A 19,288-nucleotide genomic window follows, 5' to 3' on the forward strand; every position below is an offset into this window, starting at 1 on the left:
ACATTCCTTGGAATAAATGCAACTAAGTAAGTGAAAGATTTTGATGAGAATATTAAAACATCAAAGAAATCAGTTGTTTTTTCTTAAAGCACGTTAGAAGATGTAAAGGTTTCCCGTACTCATTGACTGAAAGAATTAATATTGTAAAAACAGCTGTTGTGCTGAAAGTAATCCACAGACTCAACACACTCACCATCAAAGTCAAAATGCCCTACAAAGAAGAGGAAACAGTCTTAAATTTGGCTCTTCCTATGCTGCTGCCCAGTTGCATGGAGGTGGAAGCTCTGGTGCATTCAAGATTCTGCCTCACCCATAATCCACTACCATGGCAGAGGAAGGCACTGCTGCTGGAGGTGGAATGGAGGCCAGTACTGCTCTACAAGAGGTGCTGAAGACCGCCCTCCTCCAAGATGGCCTACATGCAGCCTATGTGAAGCTGCCAAAGCCTTAGACAAGCGTCAAACTGATCTCTGTATGTCTGAGTCCAATTGTGATGAGCATGTGTATGTCAAGTTGGTGGAGGCACTTTGTGCTGAGCAGCAAATCAACCAAATCAAAGTTAATGACAACAGGGAACTAGGGAAATGGGCAGGCCTCTGTAAAATCGATCAAGAGGGGAAGCCACAAAAAGGGGTTGCTTGCAGTTGTACAGGAGTTAAGGACTATGGCAAAGACTCTCAGGCCAACAATGTCATCAAAGAGTACTTCAAATGCAAGAAATGGATAAATAAAGTTTGGCTCATTAAAAAAAAAGAATCAGCCAGGGGGTGGTGGCACACCTTTAATCCCAACACTCAGGAAGCAGAGGCAAGTGGATCTCTGAGTTCAAAGCCAACCTGGTCTACAGAGTGAGTTCTAGGACAGTCAGAGCTATACAAAGAAATCCTGTCTCAAAAAAATGAAAAAAAAAAATTCTACACCCAAATGGAAGCACAAAACTTCCTAGATAACCAAAGCAATCCTAAACAAAAAGAATAATGCTGTGTACTGAGGTATTGTCAGACCTGATTTCAAGTTATACTGCAGAGCCATAGTAACAAAACCAGCATGGTGCTGGCATGAAAACACATACAGAGGTCAATGAAATATAATAGAGCTTCAGACATAAACCCACACAACTACAGAAAATACACATTGTAGAAAAGACAGCCCCTTCAAACAACTGCATTGAGAAAACTTGATATCCATGCCTAAAAAACAAACTAGATCTCTGGATCTCTATCTCTTACCCTGCACAAAAATCAACTCCAAATAGAACAAAGATTTTCATCTAAGCCCTGAAACTCTACAACTGCTAGAGGAAAAAATAAGGGAAGCATTTTAAGACCTAGGCTTTAGACAGGACTTTCTGATTAGGACTCCAATTGTACATGAAATAATGTCAACCAATGGCTAGTGGGACCTCACAATATTCAAAACTTTCAATACTGAAAAAAACATAACAAAAAAAAAATGGTGATCAATGGAAGAGACAGCCTATAGATGGGATGAAATCTTTGTTAACTATGTATGTGGCAGAGGATTAATATCTAAAACGTAGTGAGACTTTCTTGAAGGACTTTCTTTGGACTGCAGCCCCTAAATAGTGACACAGGGACTTTTTACTAATTATGAAAGCTTGGCCTTAGATTAGGCTTATTTTCAATTATCTCTTAAGACTTAAATTAACCCACTTCTATTAATCTACATTTTGCCACATGACTTTTTACCTCTTCTCTGTTCTGTGAGTCTGACTTGCTCCACATCTCACTGGCATCTCCAAAAGAGAGCACCCTTCCATTCCACCAAAACGACAACAATGACAAAAAAAAAAAAAGCCACCACTCAAAGTCCCTCCCTACTCCTTCCTGTAGTTGGAGAGCTTTTCTCCAGGTGCCATCAAGCTCCCCCCTCCCCTGTCCCACAACCCACATATAAAATAATCACTCAGATGCTTATATTACTTATAAACTGTATGGCCGTGGCAGGCTTCTTGTTATCTACTTCTGTTTTCTTAAATTAATCCATTTCTGTTAGTCTATAAGTTGCCACATGGCTCGTGGCTTACCAGTACCTTATAACTTTCTTGTCATGGCAGTGGCTGGCAGGTCTCTCCTCCTCCGCCTTCCCCATCCCAGACTTCTCTTCTCTGTTTGTCCCACCTATACTTCCTGCCTGGCTATTGGCCAATCAGTGTTTTATTTTAACCAATCAGAGCAACACATTTGACATATTTGAACATCCCACAGCAACTTCCTGTATGTCTCTCTATCATCTTCCAGATACCCTCTGACTCTCTATGGTTACTTTTTGTCAACTAGTTGCTAATTTGGCCTCCTGACCCTCGGTTGATTTTATTTAATTAATGCAAACACAAACTCAGAGTTCACAGTGTGATCAAGTAACCCACAACATTTCCCTCTTTTTGTCTAAATAAAAAGGAAAAGTGTTAACTCTAACAGAGTAAAAGTATATACAGTAAGAACAATTATAAGCTACTGTCTAAATAAAATAGAAAGGTTTTAACTCTGAGACAGTAAATTATATATAATAAGAACAATTATCAAGTAAAGATTACATTCATAATGTCCAGTTCATTTGTATTTAGCAAATTTGGAGAAACTACTCTATTATCTATCCTATCTTGGTAAGTCCAAAGTTTTATACCTAAATCATTTTCTATCATAACTTGTATTACCAACCTTGAAATATCTTTTTAGACCTTAAAACATTTTTAGATAAACAACTTAAGCTTTTATGTTTCTCTGCTATATAAACTTTACATCTCTTATGTAAGTTTCTTTTCTGAATTTGGTAACAAGGAAAACTGTAAAACTATAACTATGTATTCTTCAACCCCATCAGAGACTGTAGAAGGATACAATATTGCCTGAGTAAAGAGAAAGTGCAGAGCAAGCAACTTCTAAATTTATAGAAATGACAGAAGCAGCTAGCTGCCTGGAAAGTCACTCAAGGTTCCTCTGCAATGTTGGGGCATCCATCTTTGGCCTACAGGCCTAGAATATCTGACAGACTTTTTGGTGAAGCAGGAATTTTGAAGGCCTGTCCTACCTTGCCTTGGCAAAGTTTGTCAGTCACATTCTTTTGTGTCCTGCCTGTCCAATTTGGACAGCATACTGTCAGCCGTTGAAGCAAGAGCAGTGTCTTTCCCAGTAGCTAGCTTTGACACAAATGAAAGCAAACACCATATGGAGGTTCTTCAATGCCTATTATCTTCTCTGAAGTAGATTGATACTGCAAGGAGCAGACATATCTCATTTTCATGAAAAGCCTTAGGTTATTAAAACATCTTAAATGCCATATTCTATAGGTATCTGAAGTGTTTGGAGACCACCTATCTATCTAAATATATCTGTGTATGACCTTAAAAAAATACCTAACATGACTATAAGTTTTATTGTTATAAATGAGTAGCTACTAATTTGCATTTCTTAATTATCCTAAACAGTTTATAATAATAACTTTTAAGGACTAGAACTTTACATTGCATCTTTAAATGAGCTACATAGGTATAGTACCTTAAACAAGAGTATAAACATATATACAGTGTTATAACAAAAATAAACTTAAATTTGTATCAATATACAAAGATCAATACCAATGTAAACTATTTGAGACTAGTAGTTGCTTCCTAGTTTAAAAGTAGATTCAATAATCTATCTACCCTTTTATCCTATCATTCCTATATCCCTCTTTTTTTAATCTCTTCAGAAAGAGATCCCTGAATCTAAACTCCTGTGCTTAGTTTTCTCCCTGACCATGACCAATAACAACTTGCAATCAACCCCCCTACAAACAATGATAAACATCCACAACCCACCTAATAACCAAAAACCACCCACCCCATCTCTTGAGAATGTGGGCATCATGTTCTTAAAATTACTCCCTGTTGTCTGGGGATAATGGCATCTTTAGGGGCCCCTGAGAAAACTGAGATAATGGTCAAGTCCTGGAAGAGCTAACTGTTGTCCAGTCTCTGTGTGATGGGAAAGTGCAAGGTTTATCTGAAGTCCTGGCTGGAGTAATCTATGAGGCTAGACCATCTCAGCTAGTAGCTTTGTGGTTGTCTTAGATGCAGATTTTTGAGGAAAGAGCAACAGAGCCATTCCGAGAAGGTGGATCACCTAGGCTACTCGTCTTCATTAATGTCTGGTCCTTTTTTTTTCTGAAAACACACAAACTTTTAAAGGTAACATACATATCTGCATTAACATAGTATAGAATGTGCAGTGTGCACGAATTGGCTAAAGATGATTCTCTGCTCTATATCTGAGCAAGTAAAAAGGCATCTGTCAACTATATGAATCCATTTGGACTGCATAACCAAACTTTAATATAAATCTCCATCCATGCTATATGAAAGAATAGCATGTAATAATAAATCATGAGGACTCTGTAGCCAACAAGATTTATCATGTCTCCAATAAGAAAACAAACAAACTAAGAAATGAATTAATGAATATACAATTTTCAAAAGATGAGTTAAAAATATCCAATAAACTCATGAAAAAATGTTCAACTTCATTGGCCATCAGGGAAATGTAAATTAAAACCAACTGAGGGATGGTTTTATGAATATATGGCTTAGTGATACAGGAACTTTCCACCATGCCTATATAATCCCCAGAATCCAGGTAGTAGAAGGAAGAACTGACTACCCACTCTGCCAAGTTGTCTTCTGACCACATTCATGCCATTCACACACACACACACACACACACACACACACACACACACACACACACACACACACACAAAACATTTCCCTTAGCAGAACTATACATATCAAGTGTGATAATAATTTCTATTGTTAAAAAATATTTTGAAGAAGCCAGGCAGTGGTGACACATGCCTTTAATTCCAGCATTCAAGAGGCAGAGCCAGGTGGATCTCTGTGAGTTTGAGGCCAGCATGGTCTACAGAGTGAGATCCGGGACAGGCACCAAAGCTACACAGAGAAATTCTGTCTTGAAAAAATATATATTTTGAAGAAATATACTTCAAGTTTTGTAGCTGACGTCTTATTCTTATAGCACTTTAAAATCCTAATGGCATTATTTTACTGGGTATTTACCATCTACCTATCTGTCTATTTCTCCTGCTATGCTATGCTATGGTATTTATGTGTGTATATGGAGGACAGAGGTCAACATCTGGTGTCCTCCTCAACCACTCTCCACCTTATGTTTTGAGGCAAGGTCTCTCATCAAACCTGGAGCTCACTGATTTGGTTAGACTAGTGGGCTAGTGAGTACCAGAGATTCTCTTGTTTCTGTCTATCCAATGCAGAAATTATAGGTGTGCGCCACCATGCCTGGCTTTTACCTGAGTGCTGGGGGATTAAACTCAGGTCCTCATGCTTATACAGCAAGCACCTTATCCATTGAGCCATCCTCCAACCCAGCAATCCTTTTAAAACTTTAAGATTACTAGACTATACCCTACTTAATCATAGTATGCTGTTTTTATAATATTTGGTATTTTATCTTCTTATTTTTTCCATTTTCTATCATTTTGCATTTTGCAACAACACTTAGCACCTTTTCATTTTGAAAATATCAAGTAAATTTTCTTAGAAAAGTACATACTATTTGATTTTTTACAATAAACATCTATTCCTGGGTCACTTTCATTCTTAAAAAATTCTCATATTTCTGTCTTGATACATTTTTTAAAGATTTCTTTATTCATTACATGTGTCTGTGTGTGTCTGAGTGTTATGTATGTGTCCACAGATACCAAAAGAGGGTGTCAGACCCCCTGGAAATGGAGTTACAGATGTTTATAAGCTGCCTTATAGGAACTGGGAAACAAACTTGGGTCTTCTTCAAGAGCAGCAAGGGCTACTAACCACTGAGCAATCTCTCAAATCCCCTGTGTCTTGCTTGATCTTTAATAGTCCAATGTCCAGACAAAAGTTTTTTGAATCAGTTGAATTTAAGATAGAATTCCTCTGTGGTGGCAATTCTGCCAGTGTAGACACTTTTACCTACAAGTGGGATGATCTTTCTGTACACTGTGAATATATGTTGCTACTGTTGGTTCATAAAGAAGCTGCAATGGCCTATGACAAGGCAGAATAGAGCCAGGCAGGAAATCCAAGCAGAGAGACAAGGAGAAGAAAGGTAGAGTCAGGGGAGACACTGAGCACTGGGGGTTGGAGTGGGGAGAAGATGTAGTGGAACACAGGTAACACCACAAAGCCACGTGGAAAAACATAGATTAATAGAAATGGGTTGAAATACGTTGTAAGAGCTAGTTGATGAAACTACTGAGTCATATGCCAAACAGTTTGTAATTAACATGAGCCTCTGTGTGTTTATTGGGACTCAATGACTACAGAACCAGGTGGGACAGAAACTTCCACCAACAATATTTACCACTGGGACTTTGAAAGCTGGTTCTTCCCTTTTTAGAACAGATTTGTGTAATCTTGAATCTGGGACCTTCTTTATTAAGGTGGGTTTCCAAAATTTTAGTCTATCATGATGGGGAGAACAAGATGGAACAAAGAAATATCTATCATGGCTGCCAGGGTAAAGCTTTCGATCGGTTTTGAAGGTAAAACTTAATCTTAAAATCCTGGGAAGGATTGTGCACAACACAAACAACATGGAGTCTAGAATGATAGGATTGTTCTGAGAAGTTATTGGTAACAAGAGTCATGAATATTGATAGCCTTTTACCTACTAATTTCCCTTAACGGAATTGACCTTTAAATCATAGTGGAACAACGATTCATACACAAAAGTTAATTATAAAAGCAAATGTTTAGAAATGACCTGCAGTGACGGAGGGATGACTCAGTGATTAAGAGCACTGGCTGCTCTTCCAAAGGACCATGGTTCAATTCCCAACATCCACATGGCAGCTTACAATTGCCTATAACTCCAGTTCCTGGGGATATTACACCTTCACACCAATGCACATAAAATAAAGTTAAATAAGTTAAAGGAAGGAAGGAAAAAAGAAATGACCTGACTTGGACCTTAGAGAAATAATTAATTTACCATAGGTGGCTGAAGATGTAAGCAAATGTACCCTCTTCAATCTTATTTTCCAACATTCTAACTACAAAAGGAAACTCTTTGTGCACAAGTTTAGTTATATAAACAAAAGCCATGTTAAGAGATACAACTAGCTCTCCACCAGATCTCCACCGTCATGGACACGAGTTACTTGGCCCATCAAGCTGACTAGGGTACCAAAGTGCTGGGCAGGACTGGTTCACAGGGACAGTGCATGCAGGTGTGGAATTTATGGATGACACCAGCCACTCTATCATCTGAAACACCGAAGGCCCCATTCGAGAGGGTGATATGCTCACCTTATTGGAGTCAGAAAGAGGCTGGAGGTTGCACTGACCTTGCTGCTGGGTCCTGGCTATCCACCATTTGGCCCGCAATGACCTACAACTATTAAAGAAAGAATTTGCATTGTTTAAAAAAAAAAAGGAGAGAGAGAGAGAATACAACTAAAATTTCCAGATTTTTCCAGTTTGCAGCTGTTTTCCAATTGTTAATCGTTCATTTTCTCCCTGGGTTATGATTCCTGCCACTTCTCTGCTTAGTTCTGGGGTTTTCCCATCTGAAAGCGCACATCTCTGGTTCTGACGGGAAGAGTCTCCCCCTTGTCAGGTTCCAGTATTCACCCTTTACAGAGCTGCTTCCCAGCTACAAAAAAACAAAAGCAGCCAATGACCTCTCCCAGAAGGAAGCCTTCAGAGGCATGCTAGCACTGCCCTCAACACTGAGAGGATTATGACTCCAACATCGTTTTATCCCCTTCAGAATCTTCTTTAAAGGCAGCAGTGTTTGTATCCACTGTCTCTTAGAACATGAAAATTCCTTTGTTAGAAAGAAATTACGCTTCTGTGTTGTTCACTAAAGCAATATTCAGAAAGCAAGCCTCTCTGTTCTGGGAAGAATTAGAATGAAAGTTATTATTTGGGGTGGATGAAATCCTGAAAGTTCAACAAGAGATTGAAGATTTTGTTCTAGTATTAACAACAGCAGCTTCTGAAAAGGGAAATGTAGGCAGGGTTTATGGGAGCACGGGAAAATGCATCCTACTGTGACTGAAAACTGAAAAATTGAAAGTGGAGAACACGCACACCCGCTTAGACGCTTCCACGTTTCAAGAAGCAAGCATTTGAGATTTACCTAATTTTACAATTACGATAAACATTCTAGCCTGTTACAAATCTATTTTAAAAAATTATATACCACCTCGTTCTGCTAAGCATTTTTATTTAATTGTCTAGAACAAAATACACACTCTCTTTAAAATTAATAATATAAAGCAGGACTAGTTTCCATGTCTGCCCCAACAAAAGACTTCTGAGTCCATATTGTATCTGAAATGTTTGCAATGAAAAGATACAATTACTGGAAATGATATTGTTGCAGAGAAAAAGCACATTATTTCAACCATGTTGTGGGTAACTCATGGGAATGGATTCTAACTTCATCTCCTTTGGGGACAAACTATAAATCCTAACCAGGAGCACTGGAAAGATCTCTTCTATTCTTCCTACTCAAGACATGGCCTGCTGCCTTGTGCACATATTCTCTTCTTCCACTGCTCCAAAGATAACACAACAGGCAGCCATTGGAAAGCCACACAAATCAGATTCTGGCGTCTGGGAAATAGCTCAGTGTGTAAGATCACTTGCTATGCAAACATGGGTTGCTAAGTTCAAATAGCTATGCAAACATAAGGATCTAAGTTCAAATACCCAGCTCCCAGGCAGGGGAAGGCAGTCATACATGGCTGTAAGTACCTATAACCACAGCAGTAGGGAGCAGACACCTAGGAGCTTGCTGGCCTGCCAGGCTAGCCCAAACTGAGCTTCCAGATCAGTGAGAGGCTTTGTCTCAAGGCAATGGGGCAGAGAACGGTAGTGAAAAAAAAAGACACCTCATATCTTCCTCTGGCCTCTGCACCCAAATGCACCAACATGCACCACACACATGTATACACACACACACACACACACACACACACACACACACACACACACACAATGGGACTGTAATTAAGACACTTCCATTGTTGAAACTAAAGACTCTTTGGTGTCATGCTGCTATCCATGCTGAAAATTTATTCTGGGGGTCCCAGTGCTCTGACAGACACGACAGTATTGGGTCAGTGGGTCCCAAACATCCTGCAAATCTTAGACTGACTGACAGAACATTGTTTAATCCATGAATAACACTGGAAGGAAGCACATTGGATCAAGATGTGGCCACACTGAAGCATTCTTCAAATAGTCAGAGGCAAATCTGACACTGACAAGGCGGGGCCAGCAGTCTGCATCTTACTCAACTCAGCCGTGCAGCAAGGAACGTATATGTTGCTAAAACTAACTCAAAGGAGAACCAAAGAGTTGGTTGGTTGGTTGGTTTTTCCCCTGGAATGGCAAAAAGCTGTAAGTTAATAGCTAGCTTTAATGTCTGACCTCTTAGAAAATATCACTAATAGCAAAGTCACAATCCGCTAATAGAAAGTACTAAATAGTTGTAAGTAAGTGTATCAAACTGATATAATTTCTTTATTCCAAGCTTTGGTTGAATTATCTTAATGTTAGTAATTAAAAAAAAAAATATGTCCAGAAGGGAATGTACCAGAAGTTATAAATATTTTTCACTTTGGTGAATGTGACCCTTGACTCTGTCAATTCAAAATTCCAGTTTATCCCCACTGTGCACCAGAACACTAACTCATCTTACAGGATGCATATATAGACCAGGAAAATCTATTCATTTACACCAGACCCAGAACTCACAAGAAGAACAGATATTCACATCCTCCAATGGTTACTTTCTTGCCTTCAAGGAAAGCTGTTCAGTGGATTAATTTATCATCTGAATGTGGCTGGATGAAATGGGATTATACTAGGAAAAAAAGCTAGCTCTGATGTAATGGAAATGTGCTTGCTCACTCACTCTCCAAAATGATAAAAGAAATAGAGGAGGAGGGGGAGGAAAAGAAAAAAGAAACAAACAAAAAAAAAAAAAAAAAAAAAAAAACCTCACCAGAGATTCTTTCCTTGAATGTAAAGCAAGGGAAAGAACATTGTCACAAAAACCTACTTTGTACATTGGGATTTGGAGAAGAAATTCTTACACCTCACAGGAGAAAGGTTTTCCGGGGACATCTCATCACCCTGGACAGCTTGTCCTCTAAGATGTGAAGTTACTATGGTTTGAGTGGTGTTTGCTCTCTTGAATTTATGCTGAGCTTCATCCCCACCATGAGGTGCCAGGAAAATAGACAGTTAATTCAACTATGATGTGTAAAAGCAGAATCATTTGGGTGGAGCCCTTGTGACTGAATTCTGGTGAATTTATGGGAACACGATAAACTAGAGCACCTAAAGAGGCTCAGAGAAGTTCAGTGTTTTGCCATGTGATGCCATGTGCTACCCTTGGATTCTGCCAGAAAGGTAAGCTTCACTGGATAGGAATCCTCCAACTTCTGGAAGTGAGCGTTCAAGATGCCTCTTTCTTTTCTAATGTTACTAAGTCTCATGGATTTTGCCCCCATAATAAAACACAAACAGAGAATAATTCAAAACTAAACTTCTGTCTGCCAGTAAACCAGAATCTGCTCTCAGATAGGATAGCTGCCTGAGCCAAAGGTGCAGCTCCAAAACCCACTCCTACTATCTGTGGTGTCTCCAGGAGCCTTCCTGCACAAGACTGTACCTCTTACCTTCCCCTTGTCACTCCACCTCAGCATCACAATCACTTTTCCCTGCTCTGCTCAGAGGACTTTGCCTCCTTTGGATGGATATGGAGAAGGCTGTGGAGGAGATAGGAGGATGGAAGGGTTAGTCACTATCTTACTGTATATGGGATGCTCTTCCCTTGTGCAAAACCCCTTCTGAGGAATGCTCTTTGTGCTGGTTTAAGTAGGAATGGCCACCATAGTCTCATGTGTTTGAATGCCTGGCTCATAGGGAGTGACACTGTTTTAGAAGTGTGGCCTTGTTGGAGGAAGTGTGTCACTGTTGGGCTGGGCTTTGCAGTCTCAGATGCTCAAGCCTGGCCAGTGTGTCACAGTCACTTCCTGCTGCCTGAGGATCCAGACATAGAATTCTCAGCTACCTCTCCAGCACCAGGTCTGCCTGCATGCCGCCATGCTCCCCACCATGATGACAATGGACTGAACCTCTGAACTGTACGCAATTAAATGTTTTCCTTTACAAAAGTTGCTGAGGTCATGGTGTCTCTTCAGAGCAGTAGAAACCCTAACTAAAACATTCTTTTGTGTTCTCTTCTGTGTTTTCGGACCCACTGTTAACAATAGGGAAATCCATCAACAGGTCACCACTTTTCCATCCAGTCATTAATGGCATCAGGCCATCTCCCAAATGTCTGTCATTGAAAACACATTTTGATCCCTGGTGCCTCCTCTTTCAACATAAGCTGCATAAACTTCTTTGACCTTTTTCTAGGCTCCACTGTGGCTAAATCTCCCTCTCACGGGCTCATTCTTTTTTTTTGGTGCATAATTATATCAAACACTACCTTGTCTACTTTCTTCTTTCCCTGATTTGACTTGGGTAAGATTTTAACTCTAAAGTGCTTTCTTCCTTTATGAATATGGTTGTATCTTCTCTCTGAATATAATCTCCCTATACAATATCCTTCCCGTAAGCTTCAGCAGAGCGCACTCTCAGCCGCTCACCCAGTTCCAACCACATCATCTTTATAGATGCTTGGAAATAAATCAAGCTCATTTCATCTTAAGGCCATCACAGGAATTGCTCCACTCTCTGGGCCACTCTGCTTAGATGGCTGTGCATGAGGAAAATATTCAGAATTTTAGTTCAGCTTTCTTTTTCAGAAAAAAACATTTTTGACTAAGAAGTCTTAAATACATTTTTCAGAGATAATTGGGGTGATAGACAAGTGAGTAAAGTGCTGGCCTTGTTCTTCATCACATGAGCCTTTTTCCTGAGCACTGTCCTGGTGTCCTCAAAACAATACCGGAGTTCCCCATAGAATGAATAACTATGAGAACAAAACATCTTCTGCACTCTAGCCTAGGAGGCCACATTCTGTCATTCCTGCACTATGCCAACAGTTACATGAGCCCAGCCACATTCATTGTAGAAGGGGATTTCACATGGTTGTAAAAGCTATCTCCAGGGATGCCACACATAGGTAATTGTTATTCAATAAATATATTTGACAGGTCCCAACGAAACCCAGGACAATTCTCATTCAGTACCTGTGGCTCTTCGCAACACTTCTCACTTTGCCCCCTATCCTAAACCTCTCCAGCACAGGGCTGAGCTTTGCTTCCCCCGGCTCCTTATTCCTACCTAATCCAGCAATCTTGGCCATTAGCTGTCTTGGCCCTGTGATCCCTGGCTCCTCTCTGGATCTACTTGCCCTCTCTCCTCTTCTCTCTTCTCTCCCTCTCTCACTTCCCCACCTCCTCATAGCCCACTTCCATCTGGACCCTTTCAGATGCCACTGGCTCTACTATCCCTCATATCTCCAATAAAACCTTCTTCTCCACCATACCCAGGAGCAGGCATGTCCTTATTTCCATTCAGTATTAAACTAATGAATCCTGTCTTAATTTTGAAATTTAACTCTTTAAGAAATACCTTATTTTCAAATGTTTAGGGAATGCTCTCACTATCTCAACTCTATTGCCTGGAAGAAGTATCCTATTTTATTTATAAATATGTTTATTTTATTGATTTGTGTGTGTGTGTGTGTGTGTGTGTGTGTGTGTGTGTGTGTGTGTGTAGTTAGTTTTCCTGCCTTGCCCAGTCAGGACAAATCTCTCTTACCCGCCAGTCCCACAGTTGCTCAGACCCAACCAAGAAAGCACACAAAAACTTATATTGTTTACAAACTGTATGGCCGTGGCAGGCTGTTTGTTATCTGCTTCTTCTATCTTAAATTAACCCATTTCTGTTAGTCTATACTTTGCCACATGGCTTGTGGCTTACCAGTGTCTTTACATGTTGCTTTTCATGGCAGCTGCTGGTGGTGTCTCTCCCCAGCCTTCTACTTCCCAGAATTCTCTTCTCTCTTGTCCCGCCTATACTTCCTGCCTGGCCACTGGCCAATCAGAATTTTATTTACACAGAGCGATATCCACAGCACGTGTGTGTGTGTGTGTGTGTGTGTGTGTGTGTGTGTGTGTGTGTGTACACGCGTGCACCAGCACATATTCCACAGCACGTGTGTGGAGAGAAGAGGACAGCTTGTGGGGGCTTCTCTCTTCTTCCACCATGTGGGTCTGAAAACTGAACTCAGTTCACCAGGCTTGTCTCCTCATGTCATTTTTTAAAAAGAATGCAAAAAAAGAAATAACCATCTAGGTGTGTTATTGTGACTATACTTTTGTGCACAGTTTATTTGTAGGACAATCAAATGAGACATTTTCAGCTATCAGCACCTTAGAGAACCTGGGCATGGGGATTGCTATAAACACCAGGAACCGGCTAATCAGCATATCTGACTCCTCTGTCTGTGCAGGACTTGCCAGTCAGCAGCGTCTTCACATGTCTCATCTGAAACCACTTCGTCTATGAGAAAAAAGACAAGGCAGATTTTATTCAAATGTGATAGATAAGGCCACCTGATGAGGATCCAGTTTTACTGAGAAGCAAAGCCAGAAATACAACTTTGGTATTCTGTTGCTCCTATCAGAAGAAAGATAAGAAGGAAACATGTTTTCAGTGGGCTGTTGTTGTTTGTTTTTGCTCTTTTGTGGGGGGAGGGCTGCCACCCAGCTCCCCAATAAATCACACACAGAGGCTTATGCTTTTTTTGTTTTGGTTTGGTTTTTTGTTTGTTTACTTGTTTGTTTCGGAGGCTTATTCCTAATTATGAATGCCCAGCCTTAGCTTGACTTGTTTCTTGCCAACTTTTCTTGACTTAAACTAATCTATGTGTCTTTTGCCTCTGGACCTTTACCTTTTTCTATTTCTGTAGACCTTTCTTTCTTACTCCGTTGCTGGTTGTGTAACTGGGTGGCTGCCCCCTAATGTCCTCCTCCCACATTTCTCCTTCTATTTATTCTCTCTGCCTGCCAGCCATGCCTATCCTTTCTCCTCATCGACACTGGCCATTCAGTTCTTTATTAGACCACCAGGTGTTTTACACAGGTACAATAAGTAACACAGCTTCACAAAGTTAAACACATGCAACATAGACAAAAGTAACACACCTTAAAATAATATTCTACAACAGTGGGCTGGATTATACTTCAGAAAGTAAATACAACATCTCAACAGCTCAAAACAAAAGATCTGCTTGTGTAAATCCAAAGTAGGGACTGACTTTCCAAGGTGACACTTCTCCACACAAGGCAAGGATTCACCTCTTCCTTCTGGAAGATCCTTCATGGCCTCCAGGGTTGTATTGGTTAATCTTGACTGTCAACTTGATTGAGAAATACTTAGGGGGTCGGTAAAGATGCCATTAATCAGAATCTCAATAAACTGCTGGGAGGGGTAGTACTCTGGAAGGTGGGACTTGATGGAGAAGGCAGCTCATGCATGGGGCTGGGAGGCATGACCTTAAGGTCAGTGTATTGCACTGGCCTTTTCCTCTTCCTCTCCCTCCTTTCCCTCCCTCTGCTACCTGTCTTCTGTACCATGAGCTGTTCATCCTCCGCTCAGTCACATACTCCTCACCATGGACTTATATGTCTGAAACAGAGAGCTAAGACAACATTTTCTTGCTTCAGTTCCTTCTGACGTGTATTTTGGTCACAGCTATACAAAAGGAACTACCAGGCAACAGAGAACTCACATGTGTCAGCGCCAAGTGACAAGCATCTTCCTCTGTCACCACTCATGAGCCCTTTCTCATGGCCCCACTTGACTGTAAGCAGACAGAAATGTGTAAGTTTCCTATGTCCAGGGCACGGGTCAGCCCAAGACTCTCTACGTATAAAAAGTAGGAAAGCATGCATAGGATTTGTAGAAATAGGAAACTATTCTGAGGTCCCTCAAGAATACTTAGAAAAACCGTGTGAAGGCATAAAAACAAAACACCTGATCTTTTTTTAAAGCCTCTTGCTATGTCCTCTCATGTTCATTGTTTTATGAGTTCACCTTCACAACAGACCAGTTATGTAGGCATCATTCTCTTTTCTATGGTTTCAGAAGTAGAAGCAGACAGCATGAAGACCTTCATCTCCAAAGTCTCAGCCCACAAGGGGGCAGAGCTGCCAAGAGACCCTTCTGAAGCGCCAGTCACTTTTGATGTCGATTCCGTTCTTAATTATTTTGATAAGATTTTAGGGGCAAAACCTCAAGAGTCAGACTCTGGTGATCTGGATGAAGACGACTTCGAATGTTTACACAGTGATGACGACTCGGGCTTTGACACTCAGGACTCTGAAAGGGGCTCTTGGCAGTCTTAAGTCCTACATGGCCCAGATGGACCAGGAGCTGGTACACACCAGCATGGGCAAAAACTTCAGTACCTGGAAGCAAGCAAAGAAGTAAACTCCTTCCCAGATTGCAAATGACAATTCAGATGAGGAAGACTCAGGTGAAGGAGATTGCGTTGTCCAAGTGGTGGATGTGGACCTGAACCTGGTTTCAAATATCCTGGAATCCTACAGCTCTCAAACTGGGCTGGCAGGGCCTGCTTCCAACCTGTTACATAGCATGGGTGTGCAACTCCCTGACAATGCTGATCCCAACCCGCAAGGAAGCCAGTAAAGGATTAGCCTGCACATCAGCTGAGTCAACAATAAATTCTCACTGACTAAAAAAAAAAAAAAAAAAGAAGATGTTTGATAAATAATGAACTCACCCAGAACTCACACTAATAAATGAAGGAAATCTGATGTCCTTGCTCTTTCTTTCTCTCTCTTTTTTTTAAGTGTGTGAGTGTACAGATGTGCATGTGCAGTTCAGAGGCTAACTTTTGGGAATTGGTTCTCTTCTAAAATGTAGGTTCTGGAGTTCTGCTTCATCGGGGTTAAAGGCATGCTCCTTTACCACTGAGCCATCTCACTGGCCCTTTCCCCATCTCTTGATTTTGTTTAATGATCTCTTTTCCATCCCACAAGAGCTTATTTATATGAATGGAAGAGGAGCTAATGGAGAAGGATGTGCAACATGTAGCAATTCAGCTGGCTTACTTTTTACTTCTTACACTGTATGACTTGCCAGATGCTTGTGTATATTTCTTTGTACTATTTGTCTTAAATATTTCAAGGCACTTTTTAAGGGGGGGGCTCTGCATTTGAGTAATGACAGATTCTTATGTTGGAAAGAATCGTTTTGTTAAAATGTCAGCAACATTATTGTATTTATTGCACATATTATTTGCTAGATAACTTTAAACCGTTTATTTACATGTATTTACTTACTTTACCTAGCAACCTTACTAATATGCAAATTAATGTGAGATGAGAGGGTTGAAACAAGTATAGATTAAGTGACTTGATCTAGAGTCACAAGGTTTATAAAGAAGGAAAAACTGGTTTTGAAAGCACACATTCTAGTTTCAGGATACGCATGTGTGACTCAGTAATACCTTCCCTATCAAGTGGAGAAGATGAATCAAATTTGCAGAAGGGTGAAAATCTTTAGGGCATCTATTGCAGTTGTGGCTGTTATAATCCGTAGATATTTGCATCCAGTTAAACTGGGAATTCAAAATAGCTTTCCTGTGACAGTGCCGGAGAACGGGCTAGCGCAAATGGTAGCAACTGTGAAGAAATATTTCATGCATGAGATGACTCTCTTGCACTCATGAGAGGAAGGACCACCTGATTAACGTAGGGTTCTAACATATTGAGAAAACTTTGCAAGAAGGGAGGCGTAGGGGAGGAATTTTTAAAAGTCTAAGAAAACATAACTTGTGATTACTGCTATCAACGCTACTGATGTCCCCATCACCATCCAATGTCCTGACAGCTGCTGCGTGGAGGACCACGGCCAGGGGGCGCCCTCACCCACAGGGCCGCTCTGTCTCGGGACGCGCTCCCCCTCCTCTCGCTGCTCCTGTCTAGCTGAGAAGGCGGAAGCAGCGGCAGCCGCCGCTGGGGCTGAGGCTCCGGCCGTCGGCGGACGCGGCGGACGCTGCTCTCGAACCAGGAGTTTGGCGTCGGAGTCCCTTGGCCTTGGAGCGCCCCGTGTGTTGGCGACGCCGTGTGGCCCGGGGGAGCCTTCCGGGTCGGCTGTGGCGTCTCTGCGTGTGCGAACGGTGAGTGAGCGGCTTCGAACTCGGGTTCCGGCGGCCGTGGGCCCGGGAGAGTCACCCCCGGCTCCCCACGGGACAGGGACGTGTCGCGGAGGGCCGTCGCCTCCCACAGACCGGGGTCGCCATTCCCGTGTCCTCCCACGGGTCCGGGACTCCGCCCCCTGTCCCCTCCAGTCTGGGTCGCCCCGGGACCCCTGTGTCCCCGCGTCTAACAGGTGCGGGACGCGCCCGCTGCCCTCCCCCAGCCCGGGGACGCCCTCCGTCCCCTCCCCGGGTCCGCGCGGCTCCGGGCCGGGCCGCTGTCGCCCCACAGCCCTGGACCCGCCCCTGGTGGAGGAGCCTTTCCCGGCGTTCCTGGGGCCTCCAGGCTCACAGCATCCCACTTTCTCAGCCCTGCTCATCCTCGTGTTTTCCCCTTCCCCTGGAAGGAAATCGCCCGCTGGGTTTTCCCGTCCCTTTTAGCTTAAATTAAAAAGAAAAAAGAAAAAAAAAAAAAAACCTTCAAACTTCCAGAGTGCAGGGGGAAACTTTTTTGTGTTCCCTGTTAAATTCAATAGAAGTCCTAAGCAGTAAGCTAAAAAAAAAAAAAAAAAAAAGTTCGATGACACCAATGTTCCCTCCCCACCCCTGCACTCTAGCGATTGTTCCAGACGCTGTGTCGATAAAGCTCTTCCTAGTATTTGGCTTCAGGGGAACTCCAGCTGAGACTCCGACTGTCTTGTCTGTGAACAGAAAGCCCCTAAAGCTTAGACGTATAGGATTTGCTCGTTTCTCCGAGCGCAGGTGCCTAGCCTGCTACACGGGTCTAGAAGTGTAGACTTTGTGACTTAAGCTGCTGGCGTTTCACACCTCCTTTGATGATGCCCGCTGGTAAAGGAGCTTTTCTTTCTTCTTCTTCTTCTTCTTTTTTTTGGTTTTTGAGGTGGAGGGTGAAGTGTAGATGGTTTGGTGTTACGAGCCAGGCTCACGGAAAGTGTTTGAGCCAGTGGTTGTCCACATGATACATACAAGAATCAGATCTGAGTTTCAGCCTTGATGCACTGTATATATGCTATTTCAAAATTACAGCCTAGTATGTCTGTGGTAATAAATTCTGCTGCTAATGAATTTTGGTCACTTGACTTGTGTAAAAGATTGTCTGTGGCTGTTGGAGGAGCAAACAACCCCTGAGTAAGCAAAAGCACCTTGAATTTGTGTTCAAAACTAAGTTACATCCATCAAGTGTTTTGTAGTGTTTCTTAACTATGGTTGCACATTTGCAGGGCTTTGCATTTTAAGGATGGGTTTGTTTTGTTGTTGTTGTTGTTTTGGTTTTTTGTTGTTGTTTTTTTTAACACAAGGTTTCTCTGAATAACAGCTCTGGCTGTCCTGGAACTCACACTGTAGACCAGGCTGGCCTTGAACTCACAGAGATCCACCTGCCTCTGCCTTCCACGTGCTGGGGTACACCACCACTACCTAGCAAGAATGGGTTTTTAAGGTCTTGACACACAGTTGCTGTCAGTAGAGAAATTTGAGTTTTGTTTTTTTACATAATTATTTAGTGTATTCTCCTGTGTGTTTTGTAGGCCTTCATGCCTAAGCTCATGTGTGGAAGTCACAGGACAAGTCATTGTTCTCCTTCCACCTGGTGAATCCCACCAGATGAGCCCCTTATAGTAGAGAATTAAAGATAATTTGTCAGTATTTTCTTTTACATGGTTTTGATTTATGAATTACATGTTTACTTGTATATGCACTCCAGCTAACGTAAAATGTGTGCTTTCAAGACATAACATCTACATTTCCTAGCATAGCATCTGTTTTTGTGGGTCACCCTACCCTTCACGTAAGACATCTAACTTTATTGCCTTTGAATTATAATATATACCTAGATACAGATTAGTGGATACAAGCCATGATTTCTGATAAGGCTAATTTCATTACTTACACTCTGTGTAGTTGAGATGAGTTGGTAATGGTTACCTCTGTGGCACTTCATTAAGTCTGCCTTACTAGATTCTCATCAGCAAACAGCATTGCAGTCGTGAAGTACGACACAAAGAATTACTTGAATTTCATTCTGCCTACTCTATTCATGGAGAAAG

The 19,288-nt window shown here is 41.6% G+C and overlaps 1 pseudogene; it reads left to right on the top strand.

Moving 5' to 3' along the window:
* Nucleotides 1-325: 325 nt before the first annotated feature.
* Nucleotides 326-15,405, top strand: LOC118581840 (annotated as a pseudogene).
* The last annotated feature ends 3,883 nt before the right edge of the window (nucleotides 15,406-19,288 follow it).

This window comes from Onychomys torridus, chromosome 4, assembly GCF_903995425.1.
Source record: "Onychomys torridus chromosome 4, mOncTor1.1, whole genome shotgun sequence".
Lineage (NCBI taxonomy): Eukaryota > Metazoa > Chordata > Mammalia > Rodentia > Cricetidae > Onychomys > Onychomys torridus.